The following is a 27060-nucleotide window of genomic DNA, read 5'->3' as shown; positions in this document are numbered from 1 at the left end:
GATTGTTTTTTAATGTTTTGTTTTATATTAGGCATGCATGGGGAATTCATTAACCACAGAGACTGTGATCGTAGCTACAATCGATATCTCAAAAAAAAAAAGTTGGAAAGCTATACAAGGATATACCAATAAGTAACCATGTTGATGTCGAGCCAGGGAGAACATATTTGGACAGGTACACAGAAGGTGAGGTAGTGATTGCAGTTTGTTTTGTCCTGTTTCATTTTATTTCACCACTAGGTGGTGCTGTTGGACTGTTTGGGTGAGTGCCAATTAGCCTATCTTTTGTACTTACAATAGAAAATATTTGGAGTCAGGAAATAATTACATTTTCCCCTTAATTAACATCATTAGATCATGTTTCACTGGTTTTTTTTTTTTTTTAGTTTCTCTGAATCAATATACTGTAAATATAAATATAGGATAAGTATCTGTCTTCCAAATTTAGCATAGGTTAAACTTGGTGGACATTATGGGGCCTATTCACAAAGTGGTGATTAGTGGTTTAACGGGCGATAAATGGGCCTTACAGCGATACTGCCTGATCTGCTTTTTACAAAGCAGTGATAAAAGTGCAGTATCGCACTATAATGGCTTTTTAATGTCCATTAACCGCCAGAGACAAAAAAAGATTTCCGATAGGCCAAAAAAAGGTAATAGTGCTTTTTTTGCCAGTAACAGCTGTTCACAAAGCTGTGATAAGTTTATCGGCCTTAAAATCTCTCAATATTTTTGTCCCAGCTAAAGGCTTGTGCTAAAACGATTAAGAGATACATAAAATGATAAAAATTAACGGAAAAATGATTAACCCTATATCTCAGCGCAAAAAAAAAAAAAAAAAAAATATATATATATATATATGTGTGTGTAAATACAATAAGTGAATAATAAGCTTACTGCTAAGTGAAAGCTGCCAAAGGGTCTCTGCCTAACAAATTCCTCACAAACTCTTTTCAGACAATAATACAAAAATGCAATGACCCGGCGCTCCAGGCTACAACAATACCCCAGTCCAATGATTAGTCCAAATGGATATGGAAAGTTATTTTCAATATTCCAGCTGATGGAGAGATGATGATCCAATTCCTGGCTGTTAGTTCCGGACTCCTCCTAGTGAATAATAGACAAAAAAGGAAAAGACCATTGCGCAGCCACAAGAACCAATAAATGACTCCACGACAGATTAACGTAATGAATTTACAGAGTTTCTGTGTTGTTGTTCCTTTGAGACAATCTGTGCTTTAAACCTCTTCTCTTTCAGATATCACGAATCCCACGTGTTGTATGTCATTCATCCAGGTTTTCCATCTGTTCACAGCATTACCACTCAGACATGGTTCCCATGTGTTCCCAGAATGGAGATAACATAGAAGATGATGGTGCAGATTGATAAAAATTTATTACAATGAAAAATAAAAACAGCCAAAGGCTTACTCACATAAACCAGGCTGTGTTAAAACAGCTGACAACGTGCCGTCCGCAGCTTGATACAATCAGGTACAGCAGGCTTCTGGGATGATGGCACTTTTGTTATTTGCAAACCCTGAAGTGGCGTCTATCTCTATGCAGTTGCTCTGCGAGATCCGCCCCCTCTATTTGCTATTGCTATCTCTATCTCAGCTTGAGGTGGCCAGCACTACACACTGTGCTCTGCTCTCCTCTCTGAGTAACTGCCGTCAGCCCGCGCGCAGCTCAGTGACGTCACACTATGGCGTCTCTCCTAATCTCTCTGCTCCTGATTATTACATTGTTACATAGCATTCTTAGCCTAATACAGTTTTTCCTTTTTTGTGATAGGGGAGAAAAGTCTTAGCACGCCCCCGACCTGTCCTCATAGGCCGAAGGGGCTAGTGAGAAGGGGGAGAAGCAGAAAAAGAAGAGATAGGAGGGGAGGGAGGGAGGAGTCCCGTTCTCCTCAGTTTCTCATTAAGGTTTTAGCCTATATTTCTTCTATGGCGGGTTAGGGGTGGGGTATTTTTAATCTGCTGTTTGGGTCAGCCACGGCTCCCATACCTTATAGAAGGACACCGTTGTCCTTTTTAGGAATGCTGATAGCTTTTCCATCAGCATTACTTCCTGAATTCTCTTCTTAACTGTTTGCTTGGAGGGGGGAGACACCTTCTTCCATGAGGCGGCCACCGCACACCTTGCTGCCGTGAGTATGAAGGAGATTAATTTTCTTGTTGATCGGTCAATGTTCTCTATTGGCCTGGCCAACAAGTAGGGGAGCGGATCAATGGGCACTGTGAGATCTGTGATCTCTTTAATTATGGACTGTATGGTTTCCCAATATTTCTGGATTTCCGGACACGACCACCATATGTGGGCCATGTCTCTCTTTTGTCCGCAGCCCCTCCAGCATAAGTCGGAGGCCAGAGGGTAGATTTGATTTATTCTGACTGGAGTAAGATACCAGCGATACAGTATTTTATAAATATTTTCCTTGATTGTGGTACATATGGAAGTTCCCGAGGCTGATTCCCAAATACTTTCCAAGTCCTCTCGGTCTATAACTATGTTCAATTCTGCTTCCCAATTCAGCATATAATCGTGGGTGGGGGGGTCTGTCGCCCTCTCCAACTCCACGTAAATTTGTGTTATAAGACCTTTTTTGGTTGGCTGTCTCTCTGCACAGCCTTTCGAAGCTGGTGAGAGGGGGAAATTCCAATGTTGGGGATAGCGTTTGAATAAAGTGTCGAATTTGGAGGTACTTGAATACGTTCAGTCCTGCCATTTCATATTTGTTTTGCTATCTTTGATAGCTCAGGAACTGCCCAAAGCTCAGGAGGTCGGCAACTACCCTAATTTTCTTAACTGGGAATTGGTCAAATTGTCTTGGCTCACAACCAGGCGGGAATTTAGTGTTTTTGAGGATTGGGATGAGTTGAGATTTAGAGGTCGTGAGCTTGAATTTGAATTTGCATTTTGTCCAGATCTCCCAGGTATGTCTCATTGGGCCTAATTTGAGTTTACAAGTCTGCATGTCTTCCCTACTCAGGGACCAAAGGTATGCTGGCAGTGAAGGCGTGCGATTCTATATCCAGCCAGCAATATTGGCCTGGGTCTGCATTCCACACTACTACTTGTTGCAGCTGGGTGGTTTGAAAGTATCTAATAATATCCGGGACTCCGAGGCCCCCTCTCCCCCTTGAGGCAAGCAGAACCACTCTGGTGATTCTAGGTTTTTTACCCTGCCAGATAAAGTGAAAGATTTGTTTTTGGACGTTCTTCAATTCTGAGCCTGGGATGTGGATCGGGAGTGTCTGGAAGTAGTATAACAATCTGGGGAGTATATTCATTTTAACCGAGATCATTCTCCCGGTCCATGATATTTGGTATCCTTCCCATTTATCTAGGTCTTGTTTGATTTTCCGAAATAGGGCCGGGTAGTTATGTTGATACAAGGATTGGTAGTTCCTCGATATCTGTACTCCCAGGTATATGATACAAGAGGAACTCCACCTGTAGTTAAAATTTAGCTTAAGGAGTTTCACCTCTGGCAGGTTTAAATTCAGTGCTTCGGATTTATAGCTATTAATTTTGTATCCTGATATTTGTCCAAAGTCTCGGAGATCTTTTTGGAAGTTGGGGATGGAAATTTGGGGGTTGGATAATGTTAAGATGATATCATCCGCAAATAGTGATATCTTATAGTGCTTATGTCCAATTGCGACTCCTTGGATGTCTACATTGTTCCGAATAGTGGCCGCCAGGGGTTCGATAGTGAGTGCAAAGAGGAGAGGGGATAGCGGGCATCCCTGTCTCGTGCCGTTTTTAATGTTAAATCTCTGGAGGCTGCCCCCTGGTAGTTTTACCATTGCTGACGGGTCTTGGTAGAGTCTGCGGACCCCTTCTAGGTATGCGTCTTTGAAGCCAAATTTGCGCATGGTGTGGTTTAGGAAGAGCCAGTCTATTCTATCGAACGCCTTCTCTGCGTCTAAGCTTAAAAGTATTGCTTTGGTGCCTGTGAGGTGGACATGGTATATGATATTGATTATCTGACGAGTGTTGTCTGAGGCTTGTCTGCCCGCGACAAATCCTACTTGATCTATATTTATAATTCTCGGTAAGATGGGGTATAATCTATTTGCTAGTATTTTGCTATATAGTTTGTTAAAAGCTTTTTTTTTTTGCACATGATTGAAACCAGAGGCCGGCAGGGGCCTCCAGGTGGTCCCTGTGAGTAACCGGGGGCCCCACGGGTGTCCTTGGGTGGTCCACACGAGTGTCCAGAGGCCTCCGGGTTGTCCCTGCGGGTGTCCGTGGTCGTCGGTGGTCCCCGTGGGTGTATGGGGGTCCTCGTGTGGTCTCCGCTGGCCTAGGTTATCAATCCTCTGCAGAAAAAAAAGGTGCAATACATTCAAATAAATACTTCCCCCCCCCTCACACACCCCCAATACATACAGCACAGTAATGGTCAAAATTACTAGTGCATTTGTCCATTTAAAAATAAAACATCAGCCAGCATAAAGTAAATAAAACTTGCACTTACCCTGCAATGGTGAAGGCTGTCCTCATCCTCATTACCGTCCTTGTCCTCCGTGGGCAGCAATAGTACAATAAAAAAAATACAAACTAATGGCCCCTAACCCCTTAATCACCTTAGCGGTTAGTAACCGCTATAGTAATTGAGGTTGTATTTCATTGTGTGTATGCGGGTTTACCCGAATAAACCTAATTTTATTCCACTACCTTGTTTTGCCTATTGAATGATCCTGGTTAAAAGGTGTTATAAATCCTGGTCTCCCGTGACAGCCTCTTTAGGGCTATACATACAGTGATGTGTCGTTGTTTGCAAATGCACATAGATAAGAGCAAACACGGGTCGTAGATAATGAGTCGTTTATTGTATTATACTGAATGATCATACAGGAGTGTCAACAAGAGACTCTGCAAGGGGAGGGCCCATGCAGCCTTTTTATACACATATGCTTTTCTTTGTCTAAAATAAGTTGCTAGGTAGAATACAATATCTCCTCCCTATTCTAAACCAATCATAATAAAGGTCATTAAAGAAGTAAAAACTGGGTTAAAATATTCTTAATACAATGAACAAGGTCTGTTAGGATACATTTTATCTCTAAGTCTGTATAACTGCAGAATACGTTCTTCTCCCTCATTTCTGGGCATTGAGCCATAAGCCGCTTTGGCCTTGAGTCCTGGTAGCAAAACCGATACATACACATACTTTCTCACATGAAATGATTGCAGGAACACAGCATGAGGCATAAGACAGAGACTTGTTAAGACAAAGAGAGACAAAATGGAGACGAAATGTATTCTGCATTCCACCAACAGCCCCATCTCCAGAGACCCCCCCAGTCCATGTCATCAATATGTCATCCATTTGTACAGTATGTCCATTTTAACAATATTAGATTAACAGAGGTAATACAGTAACATAAAAAAGATAAAAACTGCTGCGCTAACCGGAATGATGCATTGCAAAGAGGGTGAATGCACATAATGGTGAATGACCACACAGGTGCTGCATGTCCACATCTCTATATCTCAATCAACCACAGAAAGGTTCCTATCGTGAGGTATTCTTCTGTACCAGATAAGATTACAAAGATAACTTTCTGGAACGTGGGTGGTATTAACTCCCCGATGAAACGAAGACAGATACTTAATCGTCTAAAGAGGTTAGGTATAGACATATAGCATTTGACAGGAAACACACCTGACACAGATGGAACATAACAAACTGAAACAGGGCTCGGTCCAATCGTGTTTTCCTCACACTATAATAGTAAAAAGAGAGGGGTCGCTATCCTCATTGGGACGGGTGTCCCATTCCAACTGGAAAATCCGCTGTGTGACCTTAAGGGTAGATTCATAATTATTTCAGGAAATTTAAGAAGGATTAAGACTTCTCTGACAAACATATATGTGCCAACAGTTCATGACAGAACCTTTTTGAATTCCCTCTTGGATAACCTAGCACCCCTAGCCATGGATCACCAAATATTACTAGGGGGAGATTTTAATATAGTAGAAGACCCAATATTGGATAGGTTAACATCTTCCACAACCAAATCTGAAAGGACACAGTATAAGATCAAAAGCCAGTCAGACATTACATTTCTTAAAAAACAAATGAATCTTGTAGACCCCTGGAGACTGCTCTACCCATTAGAGAGGGATTATACCTGTGTTTCGCGTGCACATAATTCAATGTCATGCATTGATTACCTGTTGGTCTCGTCCCCTCTTTTCCAGAAAATATCCAAAGCTAAGATATATAATGCAAAACATACAGGACCCCTATAAATTCATATTGAACCCCCAAAATAACCACAACATATATATATATATGCGTATAAGCAGTGTTCGACAATCCTATACATTTGCACGCCCGGGGCGAGTGGATTTAACATCTGGGTGAGCTCCTATTGGCCCAAGCAGCACACGTGTTTGTTTTTTTAAATTTCCCCTGCTTGCGCTGAAAAAAAAAACCTCCCCCTACCTGACAGCTGATTGGCGCGCGCTCCCAGGCTTTGTGGGCGCGCGGCCAGGCTCTATATGAGCCTGCCCCCAACGAGCGGCCATTCTTTCTGGCCGGAGATATGTTGGAGAATAAGTACTCTCTAATCCTCCATCCTGCGGCCCCTCTGCTCCTTCCCTGCAAGCCAAGGTGTTCCCCCTTACTCCCTGCTTCCCCCTGATACCTGCGTGGGGCGGGAGAGGGTAGTGGGTGTGTTCCCCCCTTCTCTCCCCAGTCCCCGCTTACCCCGGCTTCCCGTGCCACTTCCCACTTCCCCCCAATACCCGCGCGGGGCGGGAGATGGTAGCGGGGTTGTTCCCCCCTTACTCCATTGGTCTCCGCTTACCCCGGCTTCCCACACCACTTCCCGCTTCCCCCCGATTGGCGTGGGAGAGTGTAGTGGGTGTGTTCCCCCCTTACCCCCTTGGTCTCTGCTTACCCTGGCTTCCTGCGCCCTTCCCGCTTCCCCCCGATCGCCGCGCGGGGCAGGAGATGGTAGCGGGGGTGTTCCACCCTTACCCCTTGGTCTCCGCTTCCCCACCGTCCCGTGGCTGCCCACGCAGTGTGGGAGATGGTCGCGAGGCGGTGAGCGGGGCAGTGGTGTTGGTGCTCGGTCGCGCGGCCTTTCCTCTTCTTCCCCCTGTCCCATGTGTGTGTATGGGAGAGTGTGTGTGTGTGCATGGGAGAGTGTGCGTGTGTGTGCATGGGAGAGTGTGTGTGTATGTGTGTGTGTGTTCATGGGAGAGTGTGTGTGTGTGCATAGGAGAGTCTGTGTGTGTGTGCATGGGAGAATGTGTGTGTGTGCATGGGAGTGTGTGTATATGTGTGTGTGTGTGTGTGTGTGCATGGGAGAGTGTGTGTGTGCATGGGAGAGTGTGTGTGTGTGTGTGTGTGTGTGTGTGTGCATGGGAGAGTGTGTGTGTGTGTGTGTGTGTGTGTGTGTGTGTGTGTGTGTGCATGGGAGAGTGTGTGTGTGTGTGTGCATGGGAGAGTGTATGTGTGCATGGGAGAATGTGTGTGTGTGTGATACCAGAAGTGTCACCACCCCCTCCCAATCACCCCACCCCCCCACCCAATCACCCTGTCACCCAATCACCCCGTCACCCCCTCACCCAATCACCCCATCACCCAATCACCCCATCACCCCACCCACCCAATCGCCCTCTCAGCCTCTCTGCCTCTCACCCTCTCTGCCTCTTGCCCTCTCTCTGCCTCTCGCCCTCTCTCTGCCTCTCGCCCTCTCTCTGCCTCTCGCCCTCTTTCTGCCTCTCGCCCTCTCTCTGCCTCTCACCTCTCTCTCTGCCTCTCGCCCCCTCTCTGCCTCTCGCCCCCTCTCTGCCTCTCGCCCCCTCGCCCCCTCTCTGCCTCTCGCCCCCTCTCTGCCTCTCGCCCCCTCTCTGCCTCTCGCCCCCTCTCTCTGCCTCTCGCCCCCTCTCTCTGCCTCTCGACCCCTCTCTCTGCCTCTCGCCCCCTCTCTCTGCCTCTCGCCCCCTCTCTCTGCCTCTCGCCCCCTCTCTCTGTGCCTGTCTCACACTCTGTTTCTGGATCTCTTATTTACTCTATATATCTTAACTGCCCTATACTAAACCGAAATAACCTATACTGCTTTCTTCCAGATCTGACTCAAGCTTCACACGGAAGACATCGGAACCCCCCTAACCTAGAAGACAGGTAGGGAACACATCCCCTCCAATGTATAACATCGCGGGAATGAGGGTACCTGGATATTGAGGGACTGCGGATCAGGTAAGATCCCAGGTGGGATTGCTGCTTTAGATATTGTGAAGCGGGGCGTCCAGACACTTGTTAAGGGGTTCAGGAAACTGTCATTCACATCTCGGTTTTTTTTCTAGATCCGACATTTACACACACATACACACACACACGTAACAAGGACTAAATGTAGTATAATGTAATACAATAAATACATTTATGTCAAAAACAAATGTTGTTCTGACTAGGAATTTATTAAATGTATTTTATTTATATATTTTATTTTAAAGCGGGGTTGGGGGCGGGACAGGGGGCGGGACTAGGGGCGGGGTTGGGGGCAGGACTAGGTGGCGAGTAGATTTTTTGGTTCGGCGAGTAGATTTTTGGGTGATTTGTCGAACACTGCGTATAAGTGTCAAAGAGGAATGCTACTGAGCATGGCAATATATATTGGCTATATATCAGACCACTCCCCCCATAGGGCTCCAAATACAGTTGGACCCTGATACGATGGTCCAGAGAACAGGGTTGTTCCCCTCCAAATTGTTAGCTCAGGACAGCTTTGGAGCTGCAGTCCATAATAAATGGGCACAATTCAAAGAAAATAACGCAGAACATATAGGAGACCTCTTTTTGTCTTGGGAAATAGCTAAAGATTCAAAGAGGAGACTTAGACGTATCGTACGTCTCTTACCAGAGGAGAAAACACAATGAAAAATATCTTTATTGTAACCAAAAATGAACTGAAACATACTCTAAATTCAAAGAATCACCAACTCCTCAAAATAAAGAGGCGTATCTGGTGAAAAAAGGTTGCTGGAGGTATTACTACATGAAAGAGAACTGCTGAATCAAAACTATAGAAATGCAAGATTCATCCGTTACGGAAATAAAGCTGGGAAAATGCTAGCTAACTTAGTAGCAAATAATAGCTCCACATTTCATATAGTGGCCTTGAGAGACCAGACTGGGACTAGGCACACTTTTACCAAAAAAATATCAGATATCTTGCATAAATTCTATGCAGACATATATAATCATCCAGATATTAACTTAGATCAGCAGGATAGATTCTGGAGATATTTGAGGATCCCTCGGCTGTCAGAGAGCTCAAAAAATATTCTAAACAGCCCCATCACCACAGAAGAAGTCTCTAGAGCCATTAAACAGCTTAAAACACTTAAAACACCGGGACCTGATGGTTACTCGGCCGAATATGTTAAACATATGACCGTAGAAATAACACCACACCTGGTAGAGGTATATAATCAAATAATGTCACTAAGAGAAAGCCCCCTGGGTTTTGGTTCAGCGGTAATCAAACTAATCCCCCAAAAAGATAAAGACCTGGAAGAGCCGACTTCCTACCGACCAATTTCCCTCCTTAATCTTGACTACAAAATATTCACCAAAATTCTGGCAGGACCCAAGAAACATAAACATTGGATATGTAGACTGAGCAATTTAATAATCCAAAATGGAAAGATAAAAGTGTGTACAACTGTACATCAATTAGTAAAACATCTGAGTGCTGGAGCACTATTAATAAAACTTTGCTCCGCCGATAGGAAAAATTGGAATCCTACTCACCAAAGGTGACTAAGACATACGCCATAAAATAATTGGTCTTTAGCTGATCAACACCGCTCGCAATGAGGTGCAACATGCCAGTGCCTCGAGGAGATCCGCCTTCCGTGCTCGAAGTCCAATACTTCTGGAGTCTCACAGATCGGCTCCTCTGCTGACGTCACCGCTAGTGTCCACTGCTACGGTGTCCTTGCTACGTCAAAATTGTCCAACGTGTTTCGAAACTCCTAATTGTGGGTTTCTTCATCAGGGATGGGTACTAGGTGGGTATGTGCTCCTATATATACCCCAAAACTTTCAAATAAAGCAATTAGTTTAAATAGATTGTTGGTTAACGGCCATTAATACCGTTACAGTCTTAGAAATCATGAAATTCATGGAGTTTTGAATACTTAAATGGTACATGCATTCATATTTACAACAAAAGATTTCATACTGTACATGAAGTACTTAAATATCTAGTCGTCCTTTTAACAGAACCCGAGCGTTACAAATACACTAGACTTTAATCATTGATGGCTCATTGGTTAACCAGTCTATAGAGAGGCAGAGTAATTTAACCCACCTCAATATATTATAAATTACATGGCAAACAGTATCCAATAAATATATTGCTTGGATTTGCCAACCACAGACGGCTAGATACATCTGAGTCAGACAAATATCAATTGATTTTACACAGAATTATACATTAATAATTAGCAAACAGATACAAATATAACGGTAATACAATATGATTTTGTATAATACATTAGAATTCATCATAGGATATTGGAGAGGCACTTTGATATGACGGAAACTTGGAGATAATTTACTCGAATAACTATTAGGCTCACTCACACCTTGTTTTATGGCATTCTCAAAAGAATAATAATAACCAAAACCAATTTATAATGTATTAAAAAATATAAATTATATATATAACTTATATAGAAAATTATATATCTAAAAATGAATAGTAATAAACAATAAAACAGCTAAAATTAAATAAATCAATAAGTGACTTATGTAGAACCTCATATATGGTCACCATATAAACCTTCATAAAGGAAGGCAATCTTAAAGGAAACAGGCTGATCATCTGGGCAATAGCAATCAGATGTATAATACCTATTGACCAACAATTCTATTGTCCCGACATATACCTTGTTGATCATTTTAAAAATGCTGATAGATCAAATTCTATATTCAACCCATGGGGGCTCAAAGTTTTCAATTCGAAAATCCAAAAGGATTCTCTTTTGGATATCAGATTAATTTTGTCTCCTCCTCTCTTGCAGAAAGTGAGACATTCTATGGCATGACATTTGAGCCCTGCTGGGCTCTGTGAATGTTCCAATTTGAAATGAAGTGACACATTGTGGGACATAAATCCCCTTTTAATATTATATATGTGTTCTCCTAATCTCCTTTGCAATGTTCTGCTTGTGCGGCCTACATACTGTAGGCCGCATGGGCATTCTAATAAGTATATCATAAACTGGCTATGGCAATTTATAAGTGTTCTGATAGGATACTCTTTCTGTGTGACATTGGATATAAATCTATTTGTCTTAATACTTGTGCAGGAGCAGGGGGTCCCCTGAGCTTTGATTTGTGGCTCAGGGAACCCCCTGCTCACTGTACAATATTATTAAAAATACATTCATGCCTATAGTATCATTGATGTGCATATACAGTATGTGTATTATGTTAGGGGTTACAGGGGTTGTTGTTATATATATATATATATATATATATATATATATATATATATATATATATTTATATTCATGTATTTATTTATTTATTTATTTATTTTGGGGCTGCTGTGTGTGATTTTTTTTATTGTGGGTAGCGGGGGTGGGTGAAGGGGGTATTAGCCCCAACAGTGGTTGTTTAGGGCTTGCGGGGGGGTAGCGGGAGGGGTTAACCCCTTCATGACCGTAGCGGTATTAACTGCTACGGTCGTGAAGGGGTTAAGTGCACCAGCAACCCCCCCGCAATTCCTAAACTCACACCAAGGGCCAAATACCCCCTTCACCCACCCCCGCTACCCACAATAAAGCGGGCACGGTGGGTTAACCCCTTCATTGCCTTAGCGGCAATCAGCTATGGTAATGAAGCAGCATTTCTGTATTTTAATAATATTGTGCAGGAGCAGGGGGTCCCCTGAGCGTTGATTTGTGGCTCAGGGAACCCCCTGCTCACTGTACAATATTATTAAAAATACATTCATGCCTATAGTATCATTGATGTGCATATACAGTATGTGTATTATGTTAAGGGTTACAGGGGTTGTTGTTATATACAGTATATGTATATATATATATATATATATATATATATATATATATATATATATATATATATATATATATATATATATATATATATATATATAGGTTATGGTGGGTAAAAAAAGTGACAAAAACCCTCCACAGTAAAGCATAAAGGGGCCTGTATCTCGGGAAGCAGGGGGTCTCCGGACCTGAAACCAATGCGGTTCAGCTCCGGAGACCCCCTGCACATCTACACTATGAATAAAAATTTATTTTAAATAATTTTTAATGTGCCGATGTTTGCGCAGAGAGAACAGCGGATCTCTCTCTGCTGCAAACACATCTCGCCCCCGCCGGCCTATAGTATCATTGATGTGCATATACAGTACTGTATGTGTATGTTAGGGGTTATAGGGGTTGTTGTTATACAGTATATATATATATATATATAGATATATATATATATACTGCATTACAATTCATGAATTTATGCCATCTGGCGGACACGCGAAGCATTGCAGCCTATTAAATCCTGAACCATTATCAATTAACACAACAACCGCGCGTCAGCCGGGCATGACCCGTGGCTGGGAAAGCAAAAGGAACGCGGCATGCTCCAGGTGAACAGCGTTGCATTCCAGGAACAAGCCAGGGAAAAAACGGTGATTTGTTAGAATAAAGTCTGCCGCAGCAGTACTATAAGGCAGGGTGCGAAAACTATTTGAGCTGCGCCCCGCCTGCTAGTTCCCCCCACTGCTCGCACCCCCCCTTATCTCATTTTCCAGCGTCAAATGACGCCGCTGAGTCATGTGACGTCACGTCGTGACCCGGAGCGTTATTTGACGCAGCGTTGCCATGGCGATGAGTCATGTGATGTTACGTTGCCATGGCGACGCATCACACAACACATCTGAATCCCGGTAAGAGAGTTACCGAGGCCTCAGGCCTCACGCGATCCCTGGCGTTTCATTTAAATTCCTTGGGGGAGAGCGCGGGGCCTCTGCAACCGCCCGCGCCCCCCAGGAAAATGTAGCGCCCCACAGTTTGCACACCCCTGCTATAAGTTAGCTGAAAGCCATAAGATATACAGAAATACAGTGCACATCCACCACCTAAATGCCAGAACATGAAGAGAAAGGTGCAAAGAAAAGAAGTATTATACAGCAAATCACCAATAAATGGTACAGAAACATAATGAGGAGTACAGGACTAACACAGGGAGAAAACACTATACAACTATGGACACACAAACAGCCATCAGGGATTATAATAGGGGTCAACGCTTCTGAGTAATAGACTCCTTCAAGGCCCGTTCCCATGTGACCTCCAGGAGGTGTGCTGTTACTGACTATAGGAGATTATGAGGGCTATGCTAGTAGCCTTCATAACCCACTTATCAAGGCTTATTAGCTGTTATTGGCCCAAAATGCCTACAGTGATTTAGTAAATGTCGATAAGTGGGTTGAATCGCCAATTTTTTCAGCCGTCAAAAACAAATCGGCAAGTGAGCGGCGATAAGCCACTTATCGCCAGTTTTCTAACTGGTGCAATTCTAGTAGTCCGAGGCTCGTCGAGTCTCTAGAATGGCGATTTACTCACAAAATCTTCTCGCCTTAAAAAGTTGGCATGGAACTGCCAAGAAGTTTCTGAGGCGACGGCGAGAGAGGGAGAATTTTTCCTCATCAGATTGATGCTGGGGGTCTCCGGAGCTGATACACATTAATATCAGCACTGGAGGAGGCCCCCGGCATGAATCAGATTCATGAAAAATGCACTTTCAGGCAACTTCATACCTTAGCGGCTAACCGCTAAGGCAATGAAGGGGTTAACTACCAGTGCCAGGTTTATTGTGGGTAGCGGGTGTGGGTGAAGGTGGTGTTTGGCCCTTGGTGGGTGTTTTGGCATTGCGTGGGGTTGCGGGTGGAGTTAACCCCTTCATTACCTTAGCGGTTAATATTGCTAAGGTAATGAAGGGGTTAACCCCTCCCGATACCACCCGGTAGACCTAAACATCCATCCTTGGGGATACTACCCCCTTCACCCAATCCCTCTACCCACAATAAAGAAAAATAAACACAACAACCCTACTACCCACCTCCTCTTCCCCAACAACCCCCACCCCCCAACACATACAGTACAGTAATGGGCAAAATAACTATTATCCAGATATGGATACTAGCCAGGATTGCCACCTTTCCTGGTTTGACCTGGAGACTCCGGGTTTTGGGCACTTACCTCGGGCTACGGGTTGCCTTTGTAAAACTCCGGGTGGTGGTGTTGTGCGGTGGAGGTGACTCCGACATTCTCCGTTATTCTTCTGCAATTCCCCCTCCACATGCAGTGAACATGGCTGCGTGGCGACATGACACCGGGTTGCCATTGCAACCGGATGCTACGTGACGTCATGACGCTAATTTTTGGTTTTAGAATTTGTAAATGCACTATTATCCATATTTTGATAATAGTAATTTTGCCCATTACTGTACTGTATGTGTTGGAGGGGGGTGGGATTGTTGGGGGTAGAAGAGGTGGCTAGTAGGGTTGTTGTGTGTTTTTATTTATTGTGGGTAGAGGGATTGGGTGAAGGGGGTAGTTGCCCCAAGGATGGATGTTTAGGCCTACAGGGTGCTTCCCCAACCTTCAGGGCTTCCTGGTGCCCCCACCCCCATTATTATGGACTGAGTATACTAATATATAATACCTTAATACCCAGTGACTCCCTCCCTTCAGAAGCACACACACAGCACTTTGAGCACCATTGTTCTATTCTGACTTTGTGTATCTATTGAATGGTAGCTCGTGCTTAATGGATGTGTTTAACCTATGAAGTACTACTGAGAAGGAGGAATTTACTGAACTGTATACTAAGAGCAGGTCTGTGCAGTTTTTTCGTTTTTATGATCGTTTTACACAATTAGACTGTGCAGGGCGTAATGGATGAAATTGATGATCTGATTGAGAGACCCTTACCATCAGTTTACACATTCAGCTGTGGAGATGACTCTTTTAGAAAAAAGAAGGCCCTTCGTGTGTTTGACACCGTAGTAGATACTGATTCAAATGACATCTCTGATCTAAGAATATACTTCCAGAAATTAGAAAAACTGCTTATCTATAAAACACGAATCTGGTGGGACATTGTTGCAACCGAGAACTACCTCAAAATGAGGAGAATCCCCAGGGGTTTAAGGGTTAAAAAGGCCCCAACCTTTGGTTTCCCAGATAAGGCATTTGAGGAAACATGGATTGAAACACTGAACACTTGTTCATTCAGTCTAATGGATCAAATACTGCAACACAAAATAAAGGAGAAAGCAACATTAGATAACCAGATTAAGGAATTACAGGATAAACTGCGTAAATTCAAGGACATTGAGGGGTTTTCTAATTTTGACAGAATTTTAGCCAAAACTACAGAGGAGGCTGAGAGAGAAATTATGATACGGAAACAGAATAAATACGACCGTGATCGTATTGATTACGAAAAAAATCAAATATATAATTGGCAAAGAATTGTGCCTGTTTTTGATCGTTTTTCACAGGAGTCAACAAAGAATATGTCGCGGAGATCAACCCCGAGTAAATCAATCCTGAAACCAAGCAATTTTGACTACCAGAGTGGTGATTCTGAATTATCAGATGTAGAATCAGTCCCACAATCTGTCTCATTTATGGACATGGAAAGTAGAACCAGTGGATCACAACGTACTAATACCAATCAACTCAGGGAAGAGAGACGTCCATCCGGACCTCCCGGGAGGATCCGACTCCATCCACATCAATGGAAACTTACCACACTGACCAACAGTCAAAAAACTACTTGATGTTCAGGAGAGACCAAAAAGGACAAGGAGGGGGGGGAAGAGAAACAGGGGGAAAAAGGGCAAACAAAAGGAAAAATAATTATTAAATGATGCTAACAATGTAATTAATATTTCAGGGTTGGAGCTGTCGCCTGCAGAGATCTCCTTACTAAATAAAGGGCTAAAATACGCGCCGACAATGGACATTGACCTCTTTGGTGTGGCGGTGGATGTCCACAAGTTTGTGCGCAAGATGACTTTGAAAAAATTCTTTCATCAACCAAACGGTGAGGGATCTCTGACGGCGACAGACACAGGTGAGATATTACAAGATGATGGTTGTCAAATATTGCCCACTCCCGCACCCCTCCCTTCCCTAGCCCTCAACTCCCTGGATTCCTTTAAGGATCAATGTGCGATTAGAGACATGGAAGACCTTTTAGCACAGGGAGATTATGTGGAGGACTCACAATCATACATACTTGGGGATTGGAGATCCAGACTTAAGGAGAAATCAGTTTTTTACCCCACCTTCATTAAAGGTCCATACCTTACTATGTTTGAGAATCTAGTTATCAGGGACCTTAGAACTTTAGCCCAAGGGTTCTCGTTCCCCCATCGGGGATATGACAACCTAAACAAAGAGGAGCGTGCAGCCATTAAATCTCTACAGGAGAACGAAATGTTAGTAATTAAAAATGCAGACAAAGGGGGAGCAGTGGTGGTGCAGAGTAGGACAGACTATTTCAGGGAAGCCTTTCGCCAACTTGGGGATGTGTCATCCTACTCTGTACTACCACGGGATCCTACAGATCTTTTTTTAAGGGAACTACTTGAGCTAGTAGATTTAGGAACAGCAACACATGTATTGAATAAAGATGAATCCAATTTTATAATAAATCCACAACCAGTCATACCGATATATCACCATCTCCCAAAGATCCACAAGACTTTGGTCGACCCTCCTGGTCGGCCGATTGTCTCTAGTATTGGATCTTTGGGAGATGGTCTGTCTCGATATGTCAATTCCTATCTGCAGCCTTTTGTTAGGACCTTGCCGTCCCACATTCTGGACTCAGGTGACTTACTTACGAAAATACAAAATATTTCTTGGAATAAGGAATACTTGTGGGTGACTATGGATGTGGTCTCCCTCTACTCGATAATACAACACGACCTGGGCCTGACAGCTGTCCGACACTTCATAGAATGTCCAGGTAGCTCTCTACCTATGACAACATTTATCATGGAATCTATACTTTTTCTTCTCACACACAATTATTTTCTTTTTGAGCACAAGTTTTATTTACAACTTCGGGGGACGGCAATGGGGACAAGCTTTGCCCCCTCCTATGCCAATTTATTTATGGGGTGGTGGGAGAACACTTTCATTTATAACAGCACTAATCTGTTTAGACACAATATTATTTTTTATAAACGTTTTATAGACGACTTAATTTTTATTTGGCACGGGAGCACAGAAACACTATTAGAATTTTTTAACCATATTAATAATAACACTTTGGATATTCACTTTACGATAAATTATCACTCACAACACATCAGCTACCTTGACATTCTATTCTATATTGATATGGATCAAAAAATACAATCAGATGTGTATACAAAAACAAATTCGAGGAATTCATTTCTGAGAGCGGACAGTGGTTAAGGGAATACCCAAAGGGCAGTACATCAGACTACGGAGGAATTGCTCTACAATGAGTGATTTCAAGGCCCAGTCTGATGTGCTGACCAACAAATTTATAGAAAGAGGGTATGACCGGGAGACCCTCCAATCCACTGTCCAAGAGGTAATAAAGATTGATAGAGAAACTACTCTCCCCTCGGGGTCCAGGGTGAGGAATGAGCAAAAGGGGAAGAACACAACTCACCACAATGACAAGGTGTGCCCCCTATTTATATCTCAATACAATAGATCAAGTGGTCAGGTTCGAGAGATCATAAATAAACATTGGGAACTACTACGAATGGATCCCATTCTAAGTGAGTATACAAAGTCCGGCCCGAAGTGTGTATACAGGCGAGCTAAGACATTGGCCGCGTTCATTTCACCTAGTGTCATCTCCACCAAAGTGGGTGAGCCAGACCGGTTCTTGACGAAAGGCTCTTATAGATGTAATAGTTGCAACATGTGTCAATTCATGAGGCCCTCGCAGCATTTCTTTTCCCACAGTCCACATAAAAAGTACAACATTGGTAGCTATATTAATTGTAACACAAATTTTGTAGTTTATCTAATCAGTTGTGGCTGTGGGAAGAGATATGTTGGTAGAACTACGAGGGCTCTAAAAATAAGAATGCAAGAACATTGTAGATTAATTCGCAAAGGGGATCTGGAACACCCTGTATCGAAACATTTTACGCAATGCAGTAAGGGCAGCATAAAGAACTTCTCGTTCATAGGTTTAGAAAAAATTAAAAGACAAGAAAGAGGGGGTGATGTTCTTAATACTCTGAATTGTAGAGAGTCCTTTTGGATCTTTACGCTCAGAACCAGGTTCCCAGAAGGAATCAATGTGGAGTGGACTATAAACCCCTTCATAAAATAATCATGAACTTTATGATAGAAATGTGTTGATTCATGTTATTTGAAAAGAATTGTTATAATACTTCAAAAATAATAAATGTGTATCACATAATGATAGTATTCCTCGGGAACGGACCTGATTTCTTAATATACTGTGTGGGCATCATATGACTAAACGTGTCTATATGACAAAACTTGTTTATGTGAATTGTCTGTAGATAGATAATGAATTATTGTCTTGATGATTCATCATATGGCTGGTTTGGGATAAGAACTGCATTAATGTATAATTGCTTTGATGTATAATAACATTATGTGCCAAGCTAAACGTAAATCTGTGTGGATATAGGCCGCCTTTTCATATATGTATTTGTATTAACCTGTTATTGCCCTGCTGGGGCAGAGATGCAAGTGAGTCTGCTTCTTTTACACTTGACAGCTCATATGCACCGATCAGTCAGTGGATAAGGCATATTCAGAATGTCCGTATGCGCATGCGCGCGGCGAGGGGTCTAGTGTTCCTAATTGCCGCACCCAGGGCTGGTCTCCTGAGCAGCGTTGTGTTTACCAGCTGGTGCACAACGCAGGGACAGTGAGAGGTGTGGTGTGCGGTGATTTTGTTATCGCGGGGCTCGATCGCGGCGCGCATGTGCGGGGAATGTCCTTTTGATTGGATAGTATCGGCTTGATGACGTCACGAGATATCGCGAGATTTGATAGGTTTTGTGTATTTAAGTGGCTGTATGTCGTGTAGAGGCACTTCTTGACAAAGTGCTTTGCACGAAACGCGTTGAAGGGTTGCGCCCCTCTTTTTTATGCCTTGCAAATAAAGAAAGTTTTTGCCAGACCTGTTCTCTTTTGAATGCTGTGCGCTACACACCTACATCTCTGCTAGCGGCACTGGTTAACCCCTTCATTACCATAGCGGTTCCACAGGTTAACTCCTCCCGCAACCTTCCAGGCAGGCCTAATTACCCTCCCTGGGGTTACTACCCCCTTCATCCACCCCCTCTGCCTTCAATAAACAGGCTATTGAGGTTGAATCCCTTCATTGCCTTAGCGGCTAGCCACTAAGGAAATGAAGCTGTTTTAATAAAAAATGTAATACTAGTGCGTGTGAGCAGGAGGTCTCCGGAGCAGAACCGCGTTGATTTGAGGTCCGGGAACCCATGCTTCCTGAGATACAGGCCGCGTTATGGGGTGCCAGTATCTCCTATGTATTTAAATCCCACGGTCATGTGACACAAGACATTTAAATGCATAGGAGATACATGCACCCTATAACAGGCCGGTATCTCAGGAAGCAGGGGGTTCCGGACCTCAAATGAACAAGGTTCTGCTCTGGCATAATAGAACCAGCGTTATAGAACCTTTATGAAGGCTACTAGCATATGACCCTATATGTGACTGCAAGGGAGAGTCAAATGGACCATTCAGGTTCCTTAGATAGGATTAATTAAAGGGAAGTACCACTATCCCTTAGTGTGACGTGGAAACGGGCCTTGAAGGGGTCTATTACTCTGAAAAGTTGCTAAAATTGCGAAGCAACGTTACGTTACGAACATTGTTACTGTTTGAGTGCTGTGGACAATTGGTTTAACTGTCAAACCTCCCATACAGCACCAGGACATGCTTATGAGTGAGGAATACATGTGCTCACATTATTATCCTCTGTATCACAGGCATGGGCAGAGAATACCCTTCAACATGAAGGTGGAAGTAGCCCTTTTCAGGTAAATGGGAATCACTGAGCTGTGAATCAGCCGCACATACAGTACTTTTAGCTGTTGTACAGGACACTATTTATAGAATAGCACGTTATGGTATAACAGGGTACTTGGCCTGGGGAGGGGGTATTACGGGTTACTGGGCCTGGGGAAGGGGGGTATAACGGGGTACTGGGCCTCATTTATAATAGGGTGCTTGGCCTGGGAAGGGTGGTAGCATGGGGTACTGGACCTGGGGAGGGGGTATAACGGGGTTCAGGGCCTGGGTATAACGGGGTACCGAACCAGGGGAGGGGTGTATCATTCAAGCTGAGTAACATGTAGAAAAGACACATGTATGTTCAGAATGAGTTACCATGGTATGCTGAGAGGCATGATAGCAGGTAATACTGTGCGCTGCAAGGTCAGGGAGAGGAAGGGTCCGATGGAGGAGTTGGAAGGGCCCAGAATATCTCTAAAAGCATTGTCCTTCATACAGATCGGAGGCAGAGAGGGGATAAGACTGCAGCCACAATTCAGCCAGGAGGAGCAAACAATGGCTGAAAAGGAGGAGCCGGCGGTATTCAGCCAGGAGCCGGCTCAGGTGAAGATGGTGAGTGTACAAATTGCTGTCACTGTGCAACTCTTCCAATAACCTGCAAAATAATGCAGAGAAATAGTGACATTTGTTTCTAACACGTTAAGCGCCAAAGGGGAACTCAACAGCTGTTGGAGAAGTTAAGGGAGTTACTAACACAAACTCAGTATAAATTCTAGTTATTTATTTATTCCTTTTTTTATTTGAAACATGTACAACCAACATATTTAACAGTATTCACATTAAAGGGCAGGGTGGGCGAGAATCTCTTGGCCGGGTGCAGACTAACCCCATGCCCCTGCCTCTGCCTCTGTCTATTTCTAACCTCCTGGCCCTTCCCCCTGCCACGTCAGCCCTGCTGCCAGAGTGTTTGCTCCATCTCTCACTGCTACAGTCCTAAAAATTTAGGTGTGTATGTGTATCTGTGTATGTCTGTATATATTTCTGTACAGTATGTGTGTGTATGTGTATCTGTGTGCATGACTGTACAGTATGTCTGTGATTGTGCACATCTGTGTGCATCCGCGTGCTTCTGTATAATAATAATAGCATGTTCTTGTATAGCGCTGCTAGTTATACGCAGCGCTTTACAGAGACATTTTGCAGGCACAGGTCCCTGCCCCGTGGAGCTTACAATCTATGTTTTTGATGCCTGAGGCACATGGAGATAAAGTGACTTGCCCAAGGCCACAAAGAGCCGACACCGGGAATTGAACCAGGCTACCCTACAACAATCTCAGTGTCAATCAGTGTCTTTACTCACTGAGATATATATATATATATATATATATATATATATATATATATATATACATATATATACATATACATATACATATATACATATATATATATACACATACATATACATATATATATACACATACATATATATATACACATACATATACATATATATATATACACATACATATATATATATATACATATACATATACATATATATATACACATACACATACATATACATATATATATACACATACATATACATATATATATACACATACATATATATACACATACATATACATATATATATACACATACACATACATATATATATACACATACATATACATATATATATACATATACATGTCTGTCCACTTACATTGTTTATGCCATTACATGCCCCTGTGGGCTTCAGTATATTGGTAGAACCAAAAGGGCCCTATGTATACGATTCCTGGAACATCGACGTAATATAATCCATGGGTTAAAAACACATAGTCTATCCAGACACTATGAATTAAAGCACAATAAAGATCCGTCTTCATTAGTAGTCATGGGGGTTGAGGCTATCAATTCTACACTTTTGAGTGGAGACAGGCATAAATTGCTTAATCTTAGAGAAACATACTGGATCTACGAATTGAATACACTGAGTCCAGAAGGCCTGAATGATTGTATCGATGTCAGCACAGTCATTTAAATCCATATCCATCTATAATTTGGGATGGACTTTTCTCCTGTTCTTTTCCTTCCATTGTCACCATTTGATGGGTGTTCATTAAAGGTCTGGTGATCATGGAGGTCTGGGTTGAACATGTTTGACATGTTCCCTTCATGATCGCCAGACATAGGTCATTATCCTTTTACACATTCATGGTGTTTAATATTTATAATAACACCTAACAATTCAGGTGTTGGTTTAGATAAATAGTAGTACACACAAAAATTATTTAATTACACACACAACAGCACAGTGCTGTATTAAGACACATTTAAAAGAGGATGTTATTACAGTATCATTTGGATTATGATATTCACATTTATATTCACATATAACCACTTATCATTTATATACCTATTTTTTCTTTTTCTTTTTCTCCCCTTATCTGCCCCAGGTCTCCCCCTCACCATTCACATCCCCCCCCCCCCCTTCCCCTCCCCCCCCCCCTTCCCCTCCCCCCCCCCCTTCCCCTCCCCCCCCCCCTTCCCCTCCCCCCCCCCCCCTTCCCCTCCCCCCCCCCCTTCCCCTCCCCCCCCCCCCCCCTTCCCTTCCCCTCCCCCCCCCCCCTTCCCCTCCCCCCCCCCCCCTTCCCCTCCCCCCCCCCCTTCCCCTCCCCCCCCCCCCTTCCCCTCCCTTCTCTACTATATCGAGGAGTGTTGGGAGATAAGCTGAACCATGCAATTCTGCAGGGCTGTTTATACAAGTGACCTAGGATACATGTCCGGTCTAAACTTCCAATAACATTTCTTAACTCCATGCTATATTTTGTTTGGACTTTCATGTTACTCTCTTCCACGCTGTTTCTACTATATAGCCCCATTCGGAATAATCTACACAAACTAGCAGATGCATTAATCTCCAGTTTGTGAGATACCAGATAATAATCATAGTCATATTTATGATATCTAAATTTGTTATTCTAAACCATCAAGAGTAAAAATATTCATAATGGTATATTTGTTTTATCCATGTTGGAAAATTTCTTTTTTCCATAATAGTACTAAACAAGACACAAACAATATATTAACCCACCATATGTATTCGTTAATCAATTGTTAAGATATTGTTTGGCTCTTCTTTATTCATCAATTGATCTACCCTCCTCAAGCCACACTTATATAGTGTCAAATAGTACAAATATCAACTGTGTATATATAGATTCATTGGGGTATTTAAGATATCTTTTAGATATACCCTTGTAGTCCGTCTAACTAAACAAGAAAAGGACATCAACTGCAAGTTTGTTTTAATAATTGATATGTATAACTGTTACTAACTTCATTCATGTCAATGTATATTGGCAAGTATATCTTTTTGATATCTTTAGATATACCCTTGTAGTCCGCTTAACTAAAAAATAGAAAAGGACATCAACTGCAAGTTTGTTTTAATTAATTTTTTAATTATTTAATTGTATAACTGTTATTCATTTCATTAACATCATTGTGTGTTGGCAAGTATCTACTAATGGAGATTCAACATTGGGTGTTCATATGTGCACATAATTTGTTCTGCTAGTCATGCAGATTGCCCACACACTGTTTGCCTACTAATTAATCAAGCTAATTGGACTCGGGGGGGTATATATTATGCTACACCACATACCCAGAGCCCATCCCCTGAAGAAGTCAGTTAATCTGACGAAACGCGTAGGGAAGGTGTGCAGTGGACTTTCACACACACTTGCCACTGAACTGCTACGAATTTCTACCGATCCGGTGTCCAGTACAACTCCCGTGACGTCATCCGCTGGTCCGTGGCATCTACCGTCCCCGGTGGGAACCAAGGAGCATCTGGTGGTGTGTACCCGGTGAGAGACCATCGCGGAGTGCCTGATACGTCAGTTCCTGCAGGCGGTGAACAACGGAGGCAGCATTCTGATCCAGTGGAGTCACGGAGTGATTACAGCAGCAGAGCAGTAGCAGAGCAGCGTTTCCTGGTCCTAGGAGCATGAGTATATCTCATACAATGCTTTTAATTGTTTTATGTTTGTGAGTTCATTTTTATTGAGATTTTTGGGAATTAAATATATCGATTTTTGCACAGTAATGCACTAGGATTTGGCGCTTTTTTTCTTCTTTTATTTATATATATATATATATATATATATATATATATATATATATATATATATATATATATATATATATATTACTGAGTTAAGTTATGGTGAGTAAAAAAGTGACAAAACCCTCCACAGGAAAGCAAATATGCAAATATAATATATATACAGTTATATTTATTGGTGTATAGGGATGGAAAAACAAGGAGTATTAATATTGTTTTTCCATCCCTATACACCAATAGGGACCACTAAGTATCCACACACACTTTTAGTTGTGCTACTAACTCTCACATTTCCACACCCACCCACACCATTTATATCCAGTCCCACTCCACATACATTTTGTGTAAAGCACTGTATATACTGTGGGCTCTCCATTCATTTTTATTCACACTGATACACATACATACTCTTTCTTCACTTGCTTTCAGTAACCATTTAACACCTCTAGCCATAAAACACATCCACACCGGGGGAAGGAACAGCACAGATAACATTCCAAGAGACACTGTTTTTTAGTTTACCTTTTGCTTCATTCATTGTAACATCGCTGGAAGAAGAGATCAGTGTATCTCGAAAGCTCGCACAAATAAAAGCATTTTGTTAGCCACAGAACGGTATCATCTATTTATTTTTTTGATTATTGAAGCTCGGCTAACACGGTACTGATACCTCTACATGTATATCTATATATGTATATATATATATATACAAATATAACTGTATATATATTATATTTGCATATTTGCTTTCCTGTGGAGGGTTTTTGTCACTTTTTTTACTCACCATAACTTAACTCAGTAATATATATATATATATATATATATATATATATATATATATATATATATATATATATATATATGTATATATATATATATATGTATATATATATATATGTATATGTATGTGTATATATATATATGTATATATATATATATATATATATATATATATATATATATATGTATGTATGTATGTATATATATATATATATATATATATGTATGTATATATATATATATACAGCTAAACTAAATTTAATTTTTTTTGCACACTGCACACACTGCACACACTCACTGCACACACACTGCTCATTGCTCACACTGCCACACTGCACACACACTGCACACTGCACACACACTGCTCATTGCTCACACTGACACACTGCACACACACTGCACACACACTGCACACTGCACACACACTAGTCATTGCTCACACTGCACACACTGACACACTGCACACACACTGCACACACACTGCACACACACTGCACACACACTGCTCATTGCTCACACTGCACACACTGACACACTGCACACACACTGCACACACACTGCACACTGCACACACACTGCTCATTGGACACACTGCACACACACTGCACATTGCACACACACTGCTCATTGCTCACACTGCACACACACTGCACACTGCACACTGCACACACACTGCTCATTGCTCACACTGCACACACTGACACTGCACACACACTGCACACACACTGCACACACACTGCTCATTGGACACACTGCACACACACTGCACACTGCACACACACTGCTCATTGCTCACACTGCACACACACTGCTCATTGCTCACACTGCACACACTGCACACACTGCACACACTGCACACACTGCACACACACTGTACACTGCACACACACTCCTCATTGCTCACACTGCACACACTGACACACTGCACACACACTGCACACACACTGCACACTGCACACAATTATTATATAGAAATAAACAGACAACTGCACTTTAACAGATGTATTTTGCCTGTACAACGTCTTGTGACTTTTGTTTCACAAAGTTAAGGGGGTGGGAAGTCATTGTGCTGTGGGGGTTGGGGGGGTGGCGGGGCCCTGCGCTGCGGCTACGGCGGGCCCTGTACTGCGGCGGGGGGGGGGGGGGGGTTAGCGGTCTGTGTGTGTGAGTGCGAGTGCCTGTCTGTGTGTGTGTGTGTGAGTGCGTGAGTGCCTGCATGTGTGTGCGCGCGTGTGTGTATGAGTGCGTGAGTGCCTGTGTGTGTGTGTGTGTATGTGTATGTGTGTATGTATGAGTGCTCCAGCCCGAGTCCGTGGAGGGAGGGGGGGGGGAGAGTAGCGGGTCCCTCCTGCAGCCAGTGGAGGGAGTGGGGGGAGAGTAGCAGCTCCCTCCTGCAGTCCGGGGAGGGGGGGGAGAGTAGCAGCTCCCTCCTGCAGTCCGTGTAGGGAGGGGGGGGGATAGTAGCAGCTCCCTCCTGCAGTCCGTGGAGGGAAGGGGGGGAGAGTAGCGGGTCCCTCCGCTCAAGCCACGCCCCCCCTCCCTGTCAAACCTCCCACCTCCCGCTCCGGCTCTTACACTTACTTACACACACACTCACACACACTCACAGACACTTACACACACGCGAGGGCCCTGTGCTGCGGCGGGGGGGGGGGGGTGGTTAGCGGTCTTCCGGAGACTGCTTACCTGTCTCCAAAGCTCTCTCAAGTGACTCTACACAGACGGGGGGTGGGGTCGGAGCAGAGGAAAGGCCGCGACCAGCACTACCACCCGCTCCCCCCCTCCTCCCGCGCAGGCAGCGGGAGCGCCAGGGACAGCGGTGGGGAGAAGAAACCCCCCGCTACCACCTCCATGCAGGCAGCGGGATCTGAGGTAAGCGGCGACCTGAGGGACATCCCCGCTCCCATCTCCTGCCCCGCGGGCTGTCACGCGGTGACAGGGGGAAGCGGGGATAGGAGGGACATCCCCGCTCCCATCTCCTGCCCCGCGGCCTGTCCCGCGGTGACAGGGGGAAGCGGGGACAGGAGGGA

At 43.3% G+C, this 27060-nt stretch overlaps 1 long non-coding RNA gene across 1 annotated transcript in view; it reads left to right on the top strand.

Moving 5' to 3' along the window:
• The first annotated feature begins 1979 nt into the window (after positions 1–1979).
• Positions 1980–27060, top strand: part of LOC142486595 (uncharacterized) — a 30076-nt gene continuing 4995 nt past the window's right edge. Inside the window, exons 1-3 of the long non-coding RNA XR_012799050.1 lie at positions 1980–2155; positions 20085–20135; positions 20608–20721. This is a non-coding gene — a long non-coding RNA (uncharacterized LOC142486595). The remainder of the gene's footprint in view (positions 2156–20084; positions 20136–20607; positions 20722–27060) is intronic.

Source organism: Ascaphus truei, unplaced genomic scaffold (assembly GCF_040206685.1).
Source record: "Ascaphus truei isolate aAscTru1 unplaced genomic scaffold, aAscTru1.hap1 HAP1_SCAFFOLD_97, whole genome shotgun sequence".
In the NCBI taxonomy this organism is placed as follows: domain Eukaryota; kingdom Metazoa; phylum Chordata; class Amphibia; order Anura; family Ascaphidae; genus Ascaphus; species Ascaphus truei.
This window is presented reverse-complemented; position numbering and strand designations above follow the sequence as displayed.